This window comes from Pongo abelii, chromosome 11 (assembly GCF_028885655.2).
Source record: "Pongo abelii isolate AG06213 chromosome 11, NHGRI_mPonAbe1-v2.0_pri, whole genome shotgun sequence".
Classification (NCBI taxonomy): Eukaryota; Metazoa; Chordata; class Mammalia; order Primates; family Hominidae; genus Pongo; species Pongo abelii.
This window is the reverse complement of record NC_071996.2, coordinates 96,904,650-96,926,369: the sequence shown is the minus strand read 5'-3', so window position 1 is coordinate 96,926,369 and position 21,720 is coordinate 96,904,650. Positions and strand designations below refer to the sequence as shown.

Genomic DNA, 21,720 nt, shown 5'->3' with positions numbered 1-21,720 from the left:
AATTCTGAGTAAATAATTCCATATTTCTTTGGAATTACTTCCATTACACAGATTTGTTATCACTACCTTATATAGAAAAGTATATATAAAGAAGTTTTTTAGAAACACTCAAATACAACTTCTAGAGAGAACTTTAATGTTTGAGATGAAAACACACTAGAGTAATGACCAATTAAACATTGCAGAATAAAAGATTATTAAACTTGAAGATACAGTAAAACAAAAATCTCAAAAATAAGCACAATGAGATAAAAGGATTTTTAAAAATGAAAATAGCATCAGTGAGCTGTGCTATATCTTCAAGTAGCCTAATACTGCAAGTGGTGATTGCAGTCCTTGTAAGTGGAGTTGGGGGAGGGATTGTAGAAAAAATATTTGAAGCCACAATAGTTGAATGCATTCCAAGTTCGACAATAGCTATAAACTTAAAGACCTAAGAAGTTCAATAAACCCCAACACAAGAAACATGAAAAAAATACAAAGCACATCATCATTGAATTGCTTAAAAACAGAGATAGAGATAAAATTAAAAGCAGCCATACATTTTCTGTATAGACCAGATGGGATAGACTTGTCTTCTTAGGTTCCTCCCTACTACATTCAACTATAAGCCTTGAAAATAATGCAAGAGATAACCAAAGAGAAATTCTGAAAGGCGATAAGAGGAAGGTGAAGATTAGAGGGGCCAGGAACAACATTTTGGCAAGTTTTTTTTTTTTTTTTTTTTTTTAATCGCACAATTACATTCAGTATAAAGTTGAGAATATTTGATAATTTTTTAGTATTCATTAAAACAAAAAGATAACATCGTCATTACAAATAATTCTAATAGCAAAAAAAAAGAGAAAAAAGATAAAAGGACAAAAAGCATGGCAAGAGTCTTGGGAAATCAATGGTTTTTAATCTTTGCATGTTAGATGTAACATATATAAAGGACTTAAATGTTAGAAGAACTACTATCAACTGTTCATGCTAGCATTTGTTTCACTTTATGGGGGGCTAGTCTCACTGATTTTCATTATATGAATCAGTTCTTCACATACCAGCAGCAGATAAGACAGAGAGCACAATCACCTTCTTATTCTCTGTATAGATGGAAAGCATACCAGAGTGGAATAAGCTTATCGTTTGGTTAGCATATGTTTGTGTGCCATGTTTACATAAGAAAAGATGCACTTAGATGAGGACAACAAATATAAATGTATTTTTTATTGAAAATCATTTTTGGTATGTGATAGATTGCTAACGAGTGTCAATCTACACATGATTATATGACAGATATAAATCCGCACTAAAAAACATGTCACTTGATTTGACTTGTGCTAAAAAAAAAAAAAAGTGGAAATTGTGACCACTACTAGATCATTTTACTAAGGGTACGACTTATTAATGAATAGTTTCCAGAAATGGAGAGTGAGTTCTGGCCTACCTTTATATATAGAAGTCTTCTGTCTTCTAAGGGAAAGATAATAAAATGAAAATGGTAGTACACAGAACGTCTAAAATTACAAGTAGCCTTGTCAAAATCCTCCTGATGACACCGTGGTGAGACTTAATATATTTTTATGTTTTTTTTTTTTTTTTCAAATGCAATGCCTGGCACCACCACCAATGTTCTTGAGAATTTTAATTAATGACTAGGGAAACATATAAATGAACGTATTGGTAAAGAAGTTAACTAAAAATATATAGTGCTGAATCCAATTATAAAAGTTAAATTGTGAACTCATAATTTACAAACAAATTCATAAGTGAATTTATTTTATTGAGATACTACCTGCTATTTATATATAGGAAATCTTTATATACATTCATGTGTATACACACACACACACACATATACATGTTTTCAGTTTCATACAAATGTACATACATATAGCAAATATTATTCCCCCAACTGACTTGATCTAGTTACATTTATCAAAAGTGCATAATTTCTCCACTACTCTACAGTTTCTTCTTAGGTATAAATAATGTGTTAGTTTCTGTACTTTTATGTACAATTTTCTATCTCTTCACAAATACTTTTAGTAACTAAGTAATGCCTTAATTACTATAGTTTTAGTAGGTCAACATATTTTATAATGTAAATTCTCCAATCTGGTTTTTTAAATTCAAGATTACCTGGGGGTTTTCTTGATTTTTTAATATGTACATTATATAATATACTAGGATTGGTAATACACTGATGAGATTTTGAGTGAAATTATGTTGGAAATGCAGATCAATTTTGAGAGAATATTCTAATGAACATCTCTCAGTAATGCAATCCATTCACTTAAGACTTACTATATTCAGTAAAGTTTTATAGATTTTCATATCATTGTCAGATTTATTTCTAAATCTGAAGCTGATTTGTATAGTACCAAAAAGGATATCCTTTAATTTTATTTTATAATTTCTGTTCTAATAAATATTTTAAATTTTTACTTGGATTCAGAATTCTTGCTGAATTTGTTTATTAATTCTAATATTTGATTCCTTGGGCTTTCTATCTACACATCAAGGTTTCTGCAAATAATCTCAGCTATATTTCTTCCTTTTCAAATGATTTTGTCAGTTCTTGTTTTCAAATTGTGTGAAAATTCCAATGTCATGTTGAATAAAAATAATAATGAACAACTTCTTCCATGCCTTACTTCAAATAGGAGAACATCAATAGTTCATGATTAATTAAGACATTTGCTACAGAAATTTTTAGCTATTCTTTATCAGATTAAGGACACCTTTTTTAATATGATGCTAAAAATTTCAAATTACAGTAGTCCTTTCTTATTAGCAATTTTGCTTTCCATGGTATCAGTTACATGTAATCAACTGAGATCTGAAAAAATTAATGGAAAATTTCTGAAATAAACAATTAATAAGTTTTAAATTACAGGCCATTCTGAGTAGTATGATGAAATCTTAGGCAGTCCTGCTCTGTCTGGCTCAGCATGTGAGTCCGCCCTTTGTCTAGTGTATCCATGCTGTAAACACTCCCCACAGGTTAGCCACTGAGTAGCCAGCTCAGTTACCAGATCAACTGTATTTTTTTAGTGCTTTTGTTCAAGTAACCTTTATTTTACTTAGTAATGACCCCACAGAGCAAGAATAGTGATGCTGACAATTTAGATATGCCAAAGAGTTAGCCATAAAGTGCTTCCTAGAGAGGACAAGGTGAAATTTTTGACTTAGTAAAAAAATAGATAAATAAATGTATGCTGAGGCTGCTAAGATCTATGGTTAGAATGAATCTTCTATCCTTAAAATTGTGAAGAAGAAAAAAGAAATTTTTACATATATAGGATTCAGTTCTATCCATGGTTTCAGGCATCCACTGGGGATCTTGGAAAGTATCCTCTGTGAATAAATGGGGACTCCTACATATAACTAGGGGCATTAATTTTCAAATTAGGTTAAATAATGTTACCTCTGCTGTACCCGAATCATTTCCAAGGAAATATGCAGGCACAGATCATTTGAAGAGAATGTTTCCAGATATACAACTTCTATGTCTTCTTTTCCCTAAAGAGACTGCCTACTCTGTATTTTTAAATGCATACATAGAGTTCTACATGCATACATATATATAAGTGCATATATGCATGCCTACCTACACATAAACACATACATACATATATATGTACCTATTCACATATATACATAAAAATATTTCTCACCCATCTAGAATGTAAATAGATGCAAAGAAAAAAGACATTTAAATTTTGATGTCTCAAAGAAGGAAAGAACAGACCACTGGGGTCGACTAGAAGGTGGAGGGTAGGAGGAGAGAGAGGAGCAGAAAATATAACTATTGGGTGCTGGGTTTAATACTTGGGTTATGAAATAACCTGTGCAACAAACCCCCATGACACTAGTTTACCTATGTAGCAACCTTCACGTGTACACCCGAACCTAAAATAAAAGTTTAAAAAAATGGTGTCCAAAAGGTCTCCTTTAATAAAGGCATTTCCCTGCCTAATGCATTTTCTGAATTAAGGTGAAGGTTGACTGTTTGAATGATGTGTCTGTGGTCATGTTTTTATACTCTCAGTTACATCATAGACTGGTGTGTATTAGTCCGTTGTTACGCTGCTAATAAAGATATAATCAAGACAGTGAATTAATAAAAAAAAAGAGGTTTAATTGACCCACAGTTCAGCATGGCTGAGGAGGCCTCAGGAAACTTACAATCATGGCAAAAGACACCTCTTTACAGGGCAGCAGGAAAAAGAATGAGTGCCAGCAGGGGAAATGCCAGATGCTTACAAAGCCATCAGGTCTTGTGAAAATTCACTCACTATCACAAGAACAGCATGGGGAAAACAGCCCCCGTAATTCAATTACCTCCCATGTAGTCCCTTCTGTGACATGTGGGGATTATGGGGATTACAATTCAAGAAGATAAGATTTGGGTGAGGACACAGCCAAACCATATTAATTAGGGTAAGAGCAATAGTAATTTTTGCTTAAGAACCATGCCTCCACTATCTATCAAATATTGCAAAGAATTCATGGCTCCCCAGAAAGAGTCCCAAAGGGAACAAAGCAAATATAGCCTCATTAAATAATACTGAAAGGGACAGGACTTTATTTTATCCAGGTATTAAACTCAGGGCAAGGTTACACGCCTCCTGTATGTATAGTAACTTATCTTTCTAGTTTATTGTCTAATTGTCGGTATTGGTTTGTTGGGTCAGCTTTTACAAAATAAAACAAACTGGTTGGCTTAAAAGAACAAATTTATTATCTCACAGTTTGGGGGGCTGTAAGTTCAAAATTATGGTGGCAGCAGGGCCATGTTCTTTCTAAAGACAGAAGATAAAAATACTTTATTGCCTCTTCTTAGCTTTTGGTGGTTGCCACTTCAAATCTCTGCCTCTGTCTTTTCATGGCCTTCTCGCCTGTGTTCATGTCTGTGTATCTGCACATGGCATTCTCCTCTCTTTATGTCTCCTATAATGGCACCAATCATTGGATTAGGGTAGATGTTAATCCAGTCTGACCTCATCCTAACTTGATTACACCTGAAGGGACCTCATTTCACCATAAGGTTACATTCACAGTCATCAGAGGTTAGGACTTGAGGTATCATTTTGGGAAACGCAATTTAATCAATCTATGCATCTGTCTATCATGTTTACCAAATCTGCTTAATATTATAATTAGAAAGAAATAGGTGTGTGCCTCAGAATCTTTAGAGAAAAAACTACTGCCATATTACTTTATGTTTACCACAGAAAATATTTTTAAATTTTACATTTCCTCTAGATCTTGGGAGACACTATTCTTTTTCCAGTAGTTTCAAATTTATTTATAGAATCTATACTTGCCTTTTTAACATTGACAATAAAACTTTATGCATTTATAGTGTGCACCTTTATCTTTTGAGATATGTATACATTGTGGAATAAGTCAAGCTCCTTAACATGTCACAAACTTCACATACTTATCAGTTACTTGTGATGAGAGCACTTAAAATTTACTTATGTTCCTTTGACTGATGGCAAGTCAATATAGGCCCTATGTTTCCTTTATCCAGTTTTTGAGGAGTTTCTTAGTCTCTTCTCTATTCTCCAATCCTTTTTTATCTAGTATGGTTTAAATTATGGTCTTTATATTCACATTTAGTTATAGTACAGATATTAATGACTTCTACCAAGTAAATTTCTGTGTCTAAAAGTAATTCAGTATATTGAGGAGGAACACAATGGGGCAAGCTCCTTTCAAGTTGTGGTTGTTCTAGAATCAGGGATAATGCGACAACTCTTTGTTCACTAGGTTTAATATATAACACATCTAATCAGGCACAGGTCTATGCTCTTCCAAATTTCAACCCTTACAAAATTCCTTTGCTATGAATTTTTATATTAAATATACCAGGACCTGTTTTCTTATATAGCCTGCCATATTTTCATCTTGACAGCATTTTAAGAAATGTAATAAGAGATATTTGGTGTAGGTACGACTCTCGCTGGCTTTTGTGCAGCAGGTTTGACACCTAAGTATTTAATCAGTGTTATGCCAGCCTTCCCCACTTAGGGGAGCTAGTGGCAAGAATTGAATCATTTCTGAACAGAGCTGCCTTTATTTTGGTTTAGAGGATAAAGTATACATAAATTAGCTATTCACAAACACTGATGATGCAGTCAGTGGACATTAGTTTCGGTATTTTCCTGTAAAGAAATTAAACAAAAAACATTGTCGATAGTTGTCTACAGAAGGATCACTGTTAAAGCTATATTTAGATTGTACTGGTTTGCTACAACATAAATGTATCTACAATACTTTGTTGAATCCAATTTATGAAGGATTTAAAGCTTTGTACAAAAAAGTACTTATAATATTTTAAAAACAGAAAATTGAAATAGAAAATCCAGACAAGAAAAAATATAAATATACATAGATACTGAAGACCAAGTACTTGAGAAGACAAGTATGCAGATTAGAAGAGACAACATATTTTGCAGGCCAAATTAAAACAGAATGAACTAATTTTCATAATTAAAGAAAAGTAAACCTATCTATTTTAGAGAAAACATTTTTCTAACATTGATTTCTAAATGAAATATTTCATGTGTCACATTTTTAGAAAGGATACTGGACGATATAATGTACACTTGTCACAAACCCATCTTGAAACAGGTGCAGCAAGGGATTTCATATGGTTATTTTTTGTCATATTCTGAAATAGAAATCAAGTGAGCAGCATTTTAAAATGAAATTCTGTAAAGGATATTCTGCAAGGTGTAATATTACATTCTGAAAACCTATAATAAATGTAGTAAGTAACCTGCCCATGGCAAGAAATGTTTACATAAAAATTGGTACAAAACAGTTATTTCCTGGCTTACTCCCACTGGCTAGATCAGTGTAACAATCTTCTGTGTTGGCCCTATTTGCTGCACCTGAACTATTGGGGACGCCACTCATACATTAACTGATCTAATGTCCAGATTACTAAAGATGGCCCTGAATTAAGCCTGTTGTCTCAGAATAATTATTAATAGTCCCTTTTCAGCCTCAAAAGTGTTCAGGTCTGGATGATAAATTATATTGTCAACCTCATTATTCATAAGAGGTTATTGTCTTAACTATCACAGTTACCAACTCAAGTAATTTTTCAGCCTTATCAATGTTAGGCACATACAGGTATCTCTTTTGCACTTACTTTTGCTATCACACCTGATACTCGGTAGCACTTCTAGTATAATGATATAATATAACAATAACAGCGTGTGCTGTGGGGCAGGCAAACTGCTAGGGTTCAAATTTTGCTGTGACCACTTGTTGACTGCAAGACCTTAAGTTACTTATCCTCTCTATGACTTGATTTACTCACTTATAAAATGGGGATAAGAATGGTGCCTATTTAATTATAAAGGTGTGAAAGTTCACAAGCGGAAAGGACTAGGGATTTAGTGAGCACACAACCAGTGTGAACATTTTCCTTTGACATTCTTGGTTATACTCAATCTTCTTTTTTGAAACATTTTTCAGCTTATGTATACCTGATTTTCAGTGTCCTCTCATGTCACATCATGAGACAGACACCCAAACTTGTTCTTCCTCAATTTAGGAGAAGCTCTCTCAGAACTGAAGGCATTCAAGCATAGAAAAATCTAAACTGCAGTGTGCCAGAGAGAAATATTTTATTTTTTGTTTGTGCTGATATTCATAGGAAAGTTACAATTTTAGAGAGAACTTATCATCAAAACGAACAGCAAAACAAGGCAAAAACACAAGGTGATAACCTGAGTCAACCTACCCAATAGGGTAAACAGGGAGATTAGAAACCAAAGGCTAAGGATCTGCAATGGAGTTTAAAGGTGACCCACAAAATATGGAGTCTACAGCCAACAAAAATGTATCCCAATCTTTATAGGCTACAGAGGCTGATGCCTTTTTTCAATTTTGTGCCTCCTGGTGTTTGTCATAAATCAGACCCCTGATGAAGCCTTGGTGTGAAGGATATTAGTTCTTTTATATGTACAAATATGAGGAAAGTGAAAACTGAAAAATCATACTTCTTTGATTCTTTATGCTGTCTAGTTTAGTGCATTAACTATTGTTGATTAATAATAATGCTTACTGTTGATAAATAATAATACAATTGATTTGTAAAAACATAATCAAAAAGTAAAAAAAACTCATATGGGAAACATTCATAAAATATATAATAGAGAAGGGAGTCATAATTTTTTAAGTGAGGAGATGGATTTTGGAGAAAGATTACACATATATTTGGTTAGAGTAAAATTATGTAACAAAGTTAAATTTTGCAAAAAAAAAGATGACTTGTACAGATGAGTAAAAATGAAACAAAAAGAAACTTGTGAGCCAATATAAGGAAAATAAACATCATTAGCCAATATAAGGCAAAACACGTTGATGAAATCATATTGCATATGTGCCCTGGCTAAAAATGGCTGAAACGCTGAGACATGGGCCTCTTCTGTCATTATCCAACGTGTAAATATTGGCAGAGGCAAAGGTAACAACACTAGCTAAAACAAAGTCAGTTATGTAGGGGAAAAAAAAACGCAAAATCTATTTTTTGTTATATGCAGCACATTGAAATCTTCTGTCCCTCTCGACCAGCTGTAAGAATTCCAAACGTCTTTTCTGTCAACAAGTTTTTCATATCCAAAAAGGCAGGTGACTCTGATGGTGACCTTGCTATTGAAACAAGGTAAATAGCCTGCAGCAGTGACAGGATCTTGACACTGAAGTAAAAAAATCTCTCTTGTTGCAACTCTCTAAGCACTTAGCCCAATACATTGTTGCATTTGTCAATTAGACAGAAATAGCTAATCCAGTCTGGCACTGTATGAAATGTTAAAGAAACTGAAAAGAACAAGCATAAAACATAATATATAGTTTATATATTTGTCACCTCCTATTTATAATAGTCCAAGGTGACACAAACACAAGTTATAATAGTAAAATCCCTGATGTCAGATGCAGAACTATCTCAGAGTAATTTTAGCAATAATTTAATAAATAGGTGGCAGCTCTTATTTTAAGTTAGTAAAATTGGCTCATCAACACTAATGATGCCATGCAATTTAAAAGATCCTAAAAATTTTCTGCAATTAGCAATGAATATAATTATAGTAATATTCATAAATTGGCTAGTTATTGAGTAATACTTGTCAAGAAGTATGCTAAGTACAGTCAAGCAGTAACTAAATACAGTATATGGTATAAGTTAAATACTAACAAAAAGCGAGTGAGTTATATAATATTATTATTCTTTTTATAGAGTAGAAAATAGTTTTAGAGAGGCATTGTAATTACTGAAATATGCAGAGCTTGTCAGTAAGTGCCTCTATTTGAACTTAGACACAAAGAAAATATGAAATTCATTATATTGATATTACAGACCCTGAAAGTAATCAAAACAGAATCTGGCCAAACCCTTTCCTGTACAGTGGCCATATTCTGTATTTAAAAAGACTATTACAATGAAGAATTATGTTCACTTTCTTACAGGTAACTTAGTAGAGGGAAGTAAATCAGTTTTCAATATTTTGAAGACAAAATTATCAAAAAATAATATATATACACAGCGGAATTATGTATCATTTTAGCTTTCAACTTATGAAAATTTGTCTATGGGCAGGTTGACTAGAAGGTGTCAGAGAGACAGACAACTGTCTCCCAGCTGGAGTCGCCCAGCTGGGAGTGCAGGCTGTCGCCCAGGCTGGAGTGCAGTGGCCCGAGCTCCGCTCCCTGCAAGCTCCGCCTTCCGGGTTCACGCCATTCTCCTGCCTCAGCCTCCCGAGTAGCTGGGACTACAGGCGCCCACTACCGTGCCCGGCTATTTTTTTGTATTTTTAATAGAGACGGTGTTTCACCGTGTTAGCCAGGATGGTCTCGATCTCCTGACCTCGTGATCCACCCGTCTCGGCCTCCCAAAGTGCTGGGATTACAGGCGTGAGCCACCGTGCCCGGCCGAAAAACTATTATTTTTATTAGTAATTGATCTACCAAATAATGTTTGGTTCAAAATAATAAAACAATGTATTCTGTGATTATAGCTTTATAGCTTATGGATAAGTGAAATGAATGACAGGAATAATATAAAGTATAGAAGAAGGAACTGGAAATATATTGTTACCTGTATTATAGGGTACTTGTGTTATCCATGAAGTTGTACATTGCTATTTAAAAATAGACTTGGAGTAGTTGTAAATGTATATTGCAAACTCTAGGACAAACATTTTAAAAAGTGGCAAAAAGGGCCGGGCGTGGTGGCTCACGCCTGTAATCCCAGCACTTTGGGAGGCTGAGATGGGCAGATCACGAGGTCAGGATATCGAGACTATCCTGGCTAACACGGTGAAACCCTGTCTCTACTAAAAATACAAAAAATTAGCTGGGCATGGTGGCGGGCGCCTGTAGTCCCAGCTACCGGTAGGCTGAGGCAGGAGAATGGCATGAACCCGGGAGGCAGAGCTTGCAGTGAGCCGAGATCGCGCCAATGCACTCCAGCCTGGGCGACAGAGCGAGACTCCGTCTCAAAAAAAATAAATTAAATAAATAAATAAAAATAAAAAGTGGCAAAAAGAAGTATAATTTACATGTTAAGGAAAGAAATTAAATCAAAATTCTCAATCGATAAATGGAAAATGAAATAAAATAGAAATACTAAACGTTATAAAGATCGACTGAAGTTAAAAGTATTGTATTTCAACAGTAGATTAAAAGGAAAAAAAGATGTTTAAGCTAAAATACAGGTTGACAGAAAATATATTTTTTCTGAATCATACAGGGAAAAAAAAAAGATAAAATACAGAAAAATATTCTACCAGACACATGGGAATCAGTGACAAGGCCTGACATATACATTACGGGAGCACCAGAAGAGGCAGTAGAATGAATGTGTCAATGGCAACAGTTGAAGATACACTGAAAAATTGATGGACAAAATGCCAAAGATTCATCACATTCTATGAACTCCAAGCAGAATAAATAGATAAGTAGAAAGGAAATCACATTTAGACAAATGCTTAGCAAAACTCCAAAGCAGCAAGGAAAAAGTCTACATTTTTAAAATCAGCTTGTGAGTACCCTTTCTTTCCAATACTCAAATTTGTATTGAAAAAGCAATGAATATGTAAATCAATTTGGGAAAATATAACAACTACAATTTTGGGCCTTCCAAACCACTAATATAATAAATTCTACTATTTATATAGGTCTCCTCTACTTTCTTTTCAAAGCAAATATTTTTAGACTGAATAAGATACACTACAAATAATATGAGGCATACAAGAGACATACAAAGATTAAGAGCATGACTGTTTGAGAGTAAAAGAAGGGAAAGATATACTAAAAAAGTTAAGCTCGAGGAAAAACTGATAGATATTTAATACACAGAGTTAATATATCATATCAAACATATTAGATTTTAGGCTATAAAATACGACTAGTGATGAGGATAGATATTCCTAAATGATAAAAGATTAAATTAGGCAAAAATATATTTCAACTCTCAATGTATATACAACTCATAATACAGCTTGAAAATACAAAAGCATGTAGTAACACATCAGCAGAAATGGAAGAACAGGGAATTCTAAGGGCCCATCCCCCCACAGAAACACTAATAAATTTAGCACAATCTGTCAGAATCAACTTTGTCAAGATAACCCATGTTTTAAATGTGTTCCAAATTTAAAAAGTCTCTTAATTTCGTATGTGTATTAAACATAGCATCACTGCTTTTGAAAAACGAAGTATAAAGAAAATTCATAGGCAGGCATGGTTACAAAACAGTCAAGTAGTACCAGACAAAAACAAGATCTGCCTTTATAGCTATAAATATAACTAAAAATGCCTTACCCCTATCTATTTCTCTCTTTCTCTCTCTCTCTCTATGTATCTATCTATCATCTAACATATCTAACTTGAAAGGTAATATTTGGAAAGAATGGCTACCTAAAGCCATATACATTGGAAGACAAAAGACTCTCTTGTCTGTCCAGGGCAATAATAATACTAGTGTATATTTCTTCAGAAAGTATATAAAATTTTAAATATTTTAAAACAAAAACTGAAGAATATTTTATTAGAAATAGCGAGTGGTGTTACTGTGGAAGAACAGGCCCCTGGAGCTGCTTATTCTGCTAGTTTTGCTGTTGTCAAGTAGTAGCTAAACATTGGTACTCGTGGGCATAAAGACGGCAGGGAGTAGGGCACGGACGGAAAAACTAACTATTGGGTACTATATTCACTACCTGGGTGACAAGATCATTCATATCCCAACCCCAGCTTCATGCAATGTAACTGTGTAACAAACCTGCACCTCTTTCCCTTAGATGTAAAATAAAAGTTGAAATTATATTCAAAAATTAAACTTTTATAGCAATCCAGCAATTACTGAATCAGAAATAAAAGTTAAATGTTAGAAATAACTTTATCTTGGGGTGATTAAAATATTTTGGAATTCACATAGGTAGTAGCTATACAATATTATTAAAGCTCATAGAAATGTACACTTTAAAAGATTTAATTTTATATTATGTGAATGTAACATCAATAACAAATAATTCAAAAGCAGATACAGAGCTAATATGAGAAACAGACACATCTACAACACACTTAAATATTTTAACACACCCTACTTTTAGGAACTGAATAAAATCACCAAAAAGTGTAAAGATATTGAAATACATGTAATTTGTATCCAGCAACTGCAAAACACACATTGTTTACAAGTACAGAAAGAATACTTACCAAAATGGACTATATCCTGGGCCTTAAGTTTAGTCTGAAAAAATTTAAATTAGTAAAATTATATACAGAAAATATGTTTCTGACCACAGCAGAATCATACCAGCAATCCCATTACTGGGCATATACCTAAAGGAATATAAACTGTTCTATTATAAAGATACATTCACATGTATGTTCGTTGTAGCATTATTCACAATAGCAAAGACATGGAATCAACCTAAATGCCCATCAGTGATAGGCTGGATAAAGAAAATGTGGTACATATACACCATGGAATACTATATCTCCATAAAAAGGAACGAGATCATGTCCTTTGCAGGGACATGGATGTAGCTGGAGGCCATCATGGTTTACAAACTAACACAGGAACAGAAAGACAAATACTGCATGTTCTTACAAGTGGGAGCTGAATGATGAGAACACATGGACACATGGGGAAACAACACACACTGGGACCTGTCAGATGGTTGGGGATGGGAGGCGGAAGGTCATCAGGAAGAATATTTAATGGATGCTGGGCTTAATACCTGGGTGATGGGATGATCTGTGCAGCAAACAAGCATGGTACACGTTTACCTATGCAACAAAACTGCACATCTTACATCCTGCACGTGTACCCCTGAACTTTAAAGTTGGAAATTAAATAAAAAAAGAAAATCCTCAAATATTTCTCTCTCCAGATATATAATGACAGGCTGATTATCTGTAATCTGAATTTCCATCTGTCTTCAACTCAAGAAACTAAAAAAAAAAAAAAAAAATTAAGAAAGTGGAAGAAAAAAACAAAAATAAATGAAGAAAGCAATGAAATAGACAAGAAAAAATACAGTAGAAATCTAAAAAACTAAATCTTTTTTTTTAAATAATAAAATTGACATATATTTAGAAACAGGTTAAGTAAAAGTACTAAGAAGACAAAACATATCAACAAAAAGGAGTAAATGAAAATTATTACAGGGGTTTTGAAAAAATAATAAGTTAAAAAAAGACTATTGTGACCTATGCAGCAGCAATAATGTTGAAAATTCATATCGGCAGCACGAAGGTTTAATTAACTAAAAATATATATTTGTGTATTTAATTAACCAAAGATGTATGTGTGTAGTACATCGTTTGTAATAAATATTTATATGTTTGTTTCTATTTTTGAAGCTATATAGTTTTTTCTATTTACATTGTCATATACTTTCAGATACTTGAACTTTTCAATATTGATTTCTAGAACTCCAGAAATATTTTTCACAGGTTTATATCCAAAAAGCATATAAAATGCCTCCTTTAGAGACTTACTATCAAACTTAATCTAGTAGTTAACATAAATATATTTAAATAAAGACTGTCTTTAATTTAAAGGGCCACCAAAAGCTATCTTTACAAACTAGAAAATTGTATCATTTACATAGAAATGTACAAATAGCTGTTGACATTTAAAATTTTTTTATTTAATACAACTTACATATTTACCACATTATTAATATTTTCTATATCAAATAAAGCAACCCTAAATTAAAAATCAAAATTAAAAATTGTCAACAGTGGCTCAAAACTCAGTATAAAATTTAAACACTGCTTAAATTTATGATTGCTTTTTGTTCTATATGAATTTTTTTCAATTAAATTTTAAAATAGCTTTATTTACTTCACTAAATACAGTTTGTGCAATGTAGATTAACACCCTATTAGCAGTATTTGAAATAAGAAGCCATGATGATTAAACTGTTAACATTATTTAAATATGCCCTATGAACAAACACACTCCAATAGTCATAACATGTATTGATGGGATATTAACAATTGTAAAACCCTTAAAAGTGTATAGATAGTATATATTTCAACGACTAACAGTTGTTTTTAAATTATTTAAAAGGCCAACATGAAATACCACAAAATTATCCTTGAATGTTCCTGACAATCTTTTAGGTTCATTAACATTTGAACCAATTACTCCCACTTTTAATCCATTAGCTTTTGATCCGAGAGCTGAGATCTGCAGGTGATATTCATTAATTTAAAGGCATGAAAGAAACCTTTCTTCTCTTAGAGCCAGCCCACTCCCTCCCACTCCACATAACTCCTTTCCCCAAAGGGAGTATCCTTTCCATTAAAGCTAAGTGGATCCTAACTTCCTATGGCTGTACCTATATTTCCCTAAATAACTGGTGATAATAGCAAAGTGATGTGAGGGAGTAGGATATTACCATAACCTCCTAGTTATCTAATCTATAATATTTAGTTTTTACTACTTATCTATTAAACATTTTTGAAAAGAAACAACTCAGTCCACAACAATCTTCTGCTATAATCAATTTTCTCAGTGTTTACAGAATGCAATATAATGACCCAAAGATTATATATTAACAAAGAGTGCGATGAAGTGCCATTATCTATTATATTTTATGGTATTCATTGATATTCACTAATCTATCCTATAACCATTTAAATATACCAATAACATGTGACCAGGACTCTAATCTTTATATGTGGTGATTGGTGTTCTAGTGAGCACAATTAATTTTGCTACTTAAGTTTGTGTAAAACAAATGGTAAATAGGATTTCTTTCTGGTCATGCTTCTAAAAGCATATATTTAATACTTGTATAGGTTTAGATGAGAGCAAGTGTTTTCTTGATATTTTATAAACAATACATTTTATTTAAAAATATTGTCTTCATGAAACCTAAGATATATTTCCAAAATTATTTACATATCTTCTGATCACATGCTTTTATTCATTAATTTTAATAATAATATCTATTCTTCTTACAGTGATGACAACATAAGGTCATTTAAAAAGTTTTGTCACATAAAATCAGTTGAATAAATAGTTTGATTACTTGCTAGTTACTGTGCTTGTCACTGGAGACAGAAAGACAAATATAACATAATGCTCACATATGAGTAGCTGGTACTGAACGCTCAGCATCCTTTGTGTCCCATACAAAGCAACTCTACTGTTTGAGTAAGGCTGCTTTGTTGTGTGCTCACAAAGATCATCTCTCTTTTCTTCAGAGCAGTTATCTCAGATGACAACTATAAATTAGTTAGCATGATTATCTAATAGCTATCAGTTTTGGCAGATAAATTCCATTAGTAGAAAAACTCATCCTTGTTCTCCAATATTCCTAGAAGTGCACAAGTTAACTGATGATTTTAAATACTCATTAAATATTTATCAAATGAATGAATAATATACTGAGTATGTACAAAAACTCTAAGAATACATGTGAGTGTAAGTGTAAGTATTCCTGTACACTCAAATCCATCTCTGATAACCCAAGTGTCATCAGCCCAAGGGCAACAAAAAGTCAACATCGATATATTTATTATTATTATTAGACAAGTCCAAAAAGTAAAATCAAAATTTAAATAGTAACTCACTTTAAAATTCCATATATTGTAGTAGTTAGCATTTTGTTACTATTTTTAGGAGTTGAAATCTACATAGATTTTGGCTGACAATTCATCATTTCACAAACTAAGGCAAATAATAAGTTGAAACACAACACCGATTAATCACAAATACCAGGAAGTATGCCAAATATTTTACATACATTTTTCCAATTTAATCTTTATAAGATTAAATTCTGGGAGGTTCTAGGTGGTAGGTTGTAGAGAAATAAAAAGGCTTAATGATTTTTTTTCTTCCTTGAACAGATAACTATTTGAAGAAATTGAAGCCATTACTGCTCCATGTTGACCAAACAAGTGTGCTATTTTTAAAAAATATATTTTCTTGGATAAACCCAATGGCTTAATATCATGTGGACATTTCTAAACATATGATTCACATTTTATTACTTCTAGAACAACTTTGTTGAAATTTCATATTTTATGTTCAAATAAATAGATGCTTTCACCAAGCTTGGTACTTTCACAGTACCATTTAAAATATATCATTTCATTTCTCAAGGCAGAGTATTTCAGAGGATAATTTATCAGAGAACACACATACACACACACAGTTAGGCACACACTGTCTTAATATCAATATTGACATCCAGGTTCTATAATAAAATAATTTTAAGTTTTGTTATTTAAGTTACTATGAAGCATATTGGTTTAAATGTAACTTACTTCAAACATCTTATTTCCATGGTAAACTAAAAAATTGTGTAAGTGAATTAGTAATGATCTTAGCAAGGTTTTACGTTAAAAAAGCAATGTAGATGTGGCATGAACTGATTTTTAAAATTTGAAATGTGATGCCAGACAAGAAAATTCTGGGAGCTATTTGCTAAGAAATGTTATCAATTAAAAAAAAATCACAACAAAACCTCAGGAGTAAATATTTCTCAAATAATACACTTAATAATTGTAATAGGCATTGTAGGCTGCTAGATCATTAAACAGAAAAATTAATATACATCAGTTATATACATATTTTTCAAAGAATGAAATTATATATAAAATATGTAGTTTTCCAGAGAATCTTTTTCTAAATATAGCAATTGTATATCATGGTTTATTTGCAAAGTTAATCAATATGTGAATGCATTTTTCTATGTTTTATATGTGGATGTGACAGATTACAAGTAACCAAAATAAATAAAAATTTAGTTTATAAAAATGTCAAAACAAAGGTAAAAAGTCAATGTTACTTTGTGAAAAAGAAGGGAAAACATTAAAATCATATTTTCAAACACATTTCTGGTAAGGATTTGATTTCTTTTTAAAATAAATTGGGTGCAAATAATTTTCTTTCAGTTTTTATGCAGTGAAGATTTCAATTGAGGTAAAAAAGCAATGAGATATACCATATGAATTGATTTACCTGATAAAATGAAAATTACTTCATTAAAACAAAGAGTAAAAGTGACTAATGACCAATTAAAAATATTTATTTAGGTCACTAAATAAATGATTTTTGATTTGATTTGATTTGATTTTAAATGATTTTTATTATCTTTTTTATTTTATTTTAAATAAAATAAAATAAAAAGTTTTATTTTAAATGATTTAATATTGTTATAAACTTTCTGAGGAAGTATTATGAATTCTTATTATTATGGTTCTGTACAGAAAACAGAACTTTTTGTCTTCCATTTATTTGGCTCTAGGTAGCCATGCTTTCCAGTATCACTTTTCTTAGGTAATAAATAGGTAGATAAATAACTAGATAAACAATCAGACATTTCAGGTGTATTTATAGCTAAAAACACAGGTATTATTTTTGTCTGCAACTAGTTTACTGTTTTGTAATCAGGCATGCTTTTGACTCTCCTTTATACATTATTTTTCAAAAGTAGCGATGATATGTTTAATACATATACAGAACTAAGAGACGGATTTGGAAGAAATTTGAAATGTACATGATCTTAATACATAAAATAAAAGTTTTCAAGGTCAATAAGTAATAACAACACTTAATTGAAAAAATAGGCAACAAAAATGCATAGGGAATTCACAGAATAAAGTAACCAATGAAAATAAAACAAGAAGGTCAAGCACGGTGGCTCAGGCCTTTAATCCCAGCACTTTGGGAAGCTGAGGCTGGCTGATCACCTGAGGTCAGGAGTGCAAGACCAGCGTGGTCAACATGGTGAAACCCCGACTCTACTAAAAATACAAAATATTAGCTGGGCGTGGTGGCAGGCACCTGTAAACCCAGCTACTCAGGAGGCTGAGCTTATGTGATGTTCTCAATCGTAAATATCAGAATACACTGTAGAATTTTATATAAAAATAAATATATAGATTATTCAGTCTTGAAATTCTACTTCTTGGGAAATTCAACATATATGCTAATTCATAAGGCACTAATTCCTGAGAAATTTACAAACATCACTGTAATTGATTATATTAAATTCAACATTAGCCACATTAAAACGGAAGTGACCTCATGTTACTAGCTGTGTAAAATTTTTAATAGACATATAATTTAATATCATGCAAATGGTAAAATTATAACATTGAATAATATTAAACGGAAACATGCCAATCCAAACAATGCCTTATAGGAGTATATACCATGCTATGGAGATATTCTGAATAAAATATGCCTTATATAGGTATATAAAAATTATTCAATTGTTAACTCCAACTGAGGTTATCATAACAAATAAATAAAAATGTGTATGCTGATGATGAGAGAAATAGAAGTCATAGCCAACTAAATCTTGGTTGAATTATACATCATTTACATTTTTCTTATAGTTATTCTGTGCTTCATAAGTATTTTATTATGAACATGCATCACTTTCATAATGAAGAAAATATGGTGTTTTAAAATAAATAATAAGATACAGCCTGAGAAGATCTGTAGCAGATCTCTTATTTCATTAATATATCATCATAGGATAAGCAGGTCTCTTATTTCGTTAATATATCATCATAGCTTCATGTATAGGTTAGCTATGTTATGTCTTCTACAATTAGATGATTTATAAAAAAGTATGTTTTAATGGGGGAAATAGCTTGTGGAGACAAAAACTATTAAAAGGGAAATACATGTCATATGCTTTCTATTGTGCCTAGAACTCAAACTATCAACATATCAGAGCCTAGTATGACTCTTGGATTAACATTTCAAAATTGAACCAACAATTACCAATGGTTTAATTTTTATGAAACACAAAATATAATATTCCTTTATTCTTTTAAATTTGAGTGCATGTAATAGTCTTCAAACAATAATTAGCTGTTTAACAATTGTGAAATATACCTAAATTCATTACAAATTCTATGAAGCATAAGAGTCTAACATTCTTTTTAGACAAGTCTCAAGAATAGTTTCAAAGCACTGAAAATAAATTCATTATTACCTTTATAAAAATAGAAAAATAATTTTATATTTTTAGTGGACTTAGAAGACATCACATTTGAATGAGCTTTCAAATTAACCTGTGTAGTATAATATTTACTTTGAGATTAAATCAGATTTTTTTTCTTTTGACAGGGAGTTGAAAACAAGGCTAAAGTCAACAAGTCATGATACCACAATAAACATTTTAAAAGAGGAAAATTTAAGAAAATCCCAATGTATTCACCTATGGAGTGTAAAGTCATGAACAACATGAAAACAATGCAACTATGGCACACATTTAGACGCCGTTGCATAAGTAACAACAAAAAAAATTTTACAGCGTTTGAAATTATATTCAGCGTAAGTTTTTGTACTTATATACACTACTACTGTATACATTTAAAAAATTAATGTCATTACTTTCCTCTAAAAAGTGATTATTTTTAATTGGGCTAGTTTGTTTGCCAGGAAAACTTTCATGTACATTTTGTTGATTCAAATCCATAAAAATCCAGGAATAATGTGAGCTAATTATGCCTTAAAATGTGAATATAATATTTGTATCATAACAGGAGATCAATAAATGATTGTTGCCTCTGACCTCCCTTTTCCCACCCAACACACACACAGTTACATTTCATACTTGTATCATACATAAATTATTTGTATATTGTTGTGGTTTGATGTAATGTTCTCCTTCATTCTTAGGCACTTAAACTCTGGAGTCCATTGCTGGAGACAAATTCAAACTGCAGTGTTGCCACTTCTGGCATGTAACTTGGAAGAATTCATGTAACTCTTTGCATACCAATTTATTCATTATAAAACAGAAGCAATAACACTTTCTCCATAATGTTATCACGAACATTAAAAGACATATAAAAATGCCTAGTACAGTACCAGGCAAGTAGTAAGCGACAGATGTTAACTATATTATCATTCTTTTTATTATTATAATCGGTATCTAATATGTTGCACAATTTCCTTCTCAACTTTATTTTGTGTTGCTCATTATTACTTTCAACTAATAAAATGTCTATGTGGGCATGTATCTTCTGTTTTTAATTGAGTGTAGTAGAAATGTTAAATACTTGTTGAAAAATTGCGTAAAACTATAAGCATATTATTCACAGAAAAGGAAAATCAACTATTAGTGTTCCATTCATTGAGTTAACAGGTATGGCCAATATGCAGTATGTATTATTATTTGTTCTGACAAAATGGATATTGTATAGGTTAAAAAGTAATTTAAATAAAACAAAATCTGTATACATTTTTATCCAAGCTCAATCTATGTATGTGTAAACGTAGCAGGAATGTGTTATTGCCTTGAATATATTCACAGCAGAATTCATTTCACAGCAGATTCAGAATAATGGCAAAATAAAACCATAAGCATTTCCCCCATCAAACATGTGAGCTGTTGGCAGAAAATAAAAGAAAACCACAAATCTCTGTCCTCTGCTTTGCCATTCAGTAGCATATGTTACTACAGGCCTTAGCGGCATGCCTTTTAGCATGCCTCTAATAGCCAGTAAGATAGAAATTTGAAACAAAAAGATGAGAAATCAAATAGAAAGAAAAAAAACTGGGCAAAACTGTCAGCCTAATCAGACATTATCAAAGAGAAATGTGAGCTGACAGATTTACCTTTGGGAGGTACAGTCCTCCTGGAGGACTGACTAGCAATCACTATCAATCAAAATAAAAATGTGTATGCTGATGATGAGAGAAATAGAAGTCATAGCCAACTAAATCTTGAATAGAAAAATCATACATTTTGAAACTTTGCAAAAAGTTTATGAGAATATGATATAAGGGTGCAAAATAAAGATGTTGAGTATCTTGAAGTGAAGGAGAGAGAAGGAGAGGAAGACAGGGAGAGAAAGAGAGAGGCACTAGATTAAAAGCCTTCCCAATAAAAAGACAGAATACAACTCTAATTTTTACTTTCCTTGAAACCCAATATTAATGAAATTCATGCTCTACCATGAAAAGAACCAGAAAGGTAAAGTTATTCATAATCGAGAATAAATCATGACAAATCAATGTCATTTTTTAGTATTCCTAACATTTTATTTATTTAACCAAGAAGGGTAACTTAAGAATTCCTTGTCCATATGGATAGCTGTAGAGACAGTTAATTATAGAGACTGAGCACTATTCATCATTTGTCAAGCCTGTTCCAAGCAGATAAAAGGAAAATTATATGTCAAGTCTTTTAATCCATGAAAGTCTAATCTATTAATTAA

At 31.9% G+C, this 21,720-nt stretch overlaps 1 long non-coding RNA gene across 1 annotated transcript in view; it reads left to right on the top strand.

The window, feature by feature from the left end:
• LOC129058077 (uncharacterized) overlaps positions 1-20,519 on the top strand; it is a 37,712-nt gene extending 17,193 nt beyond the window's left edge. The window contains exons 4-5 of the long non-coding RNA XR_008522923.1: positions 19,622-19,828; positions 20,177-20,519. This is a non-coding gene — a long non-coding RNA (uncharacterized LOC129058077). The remainder of the gene's footprint in view (positions 1-19,621; positions 19,829-20,176) is intronic.
• Positions 20,520-21,720: the final 1,201 nt, after the last annotated feature.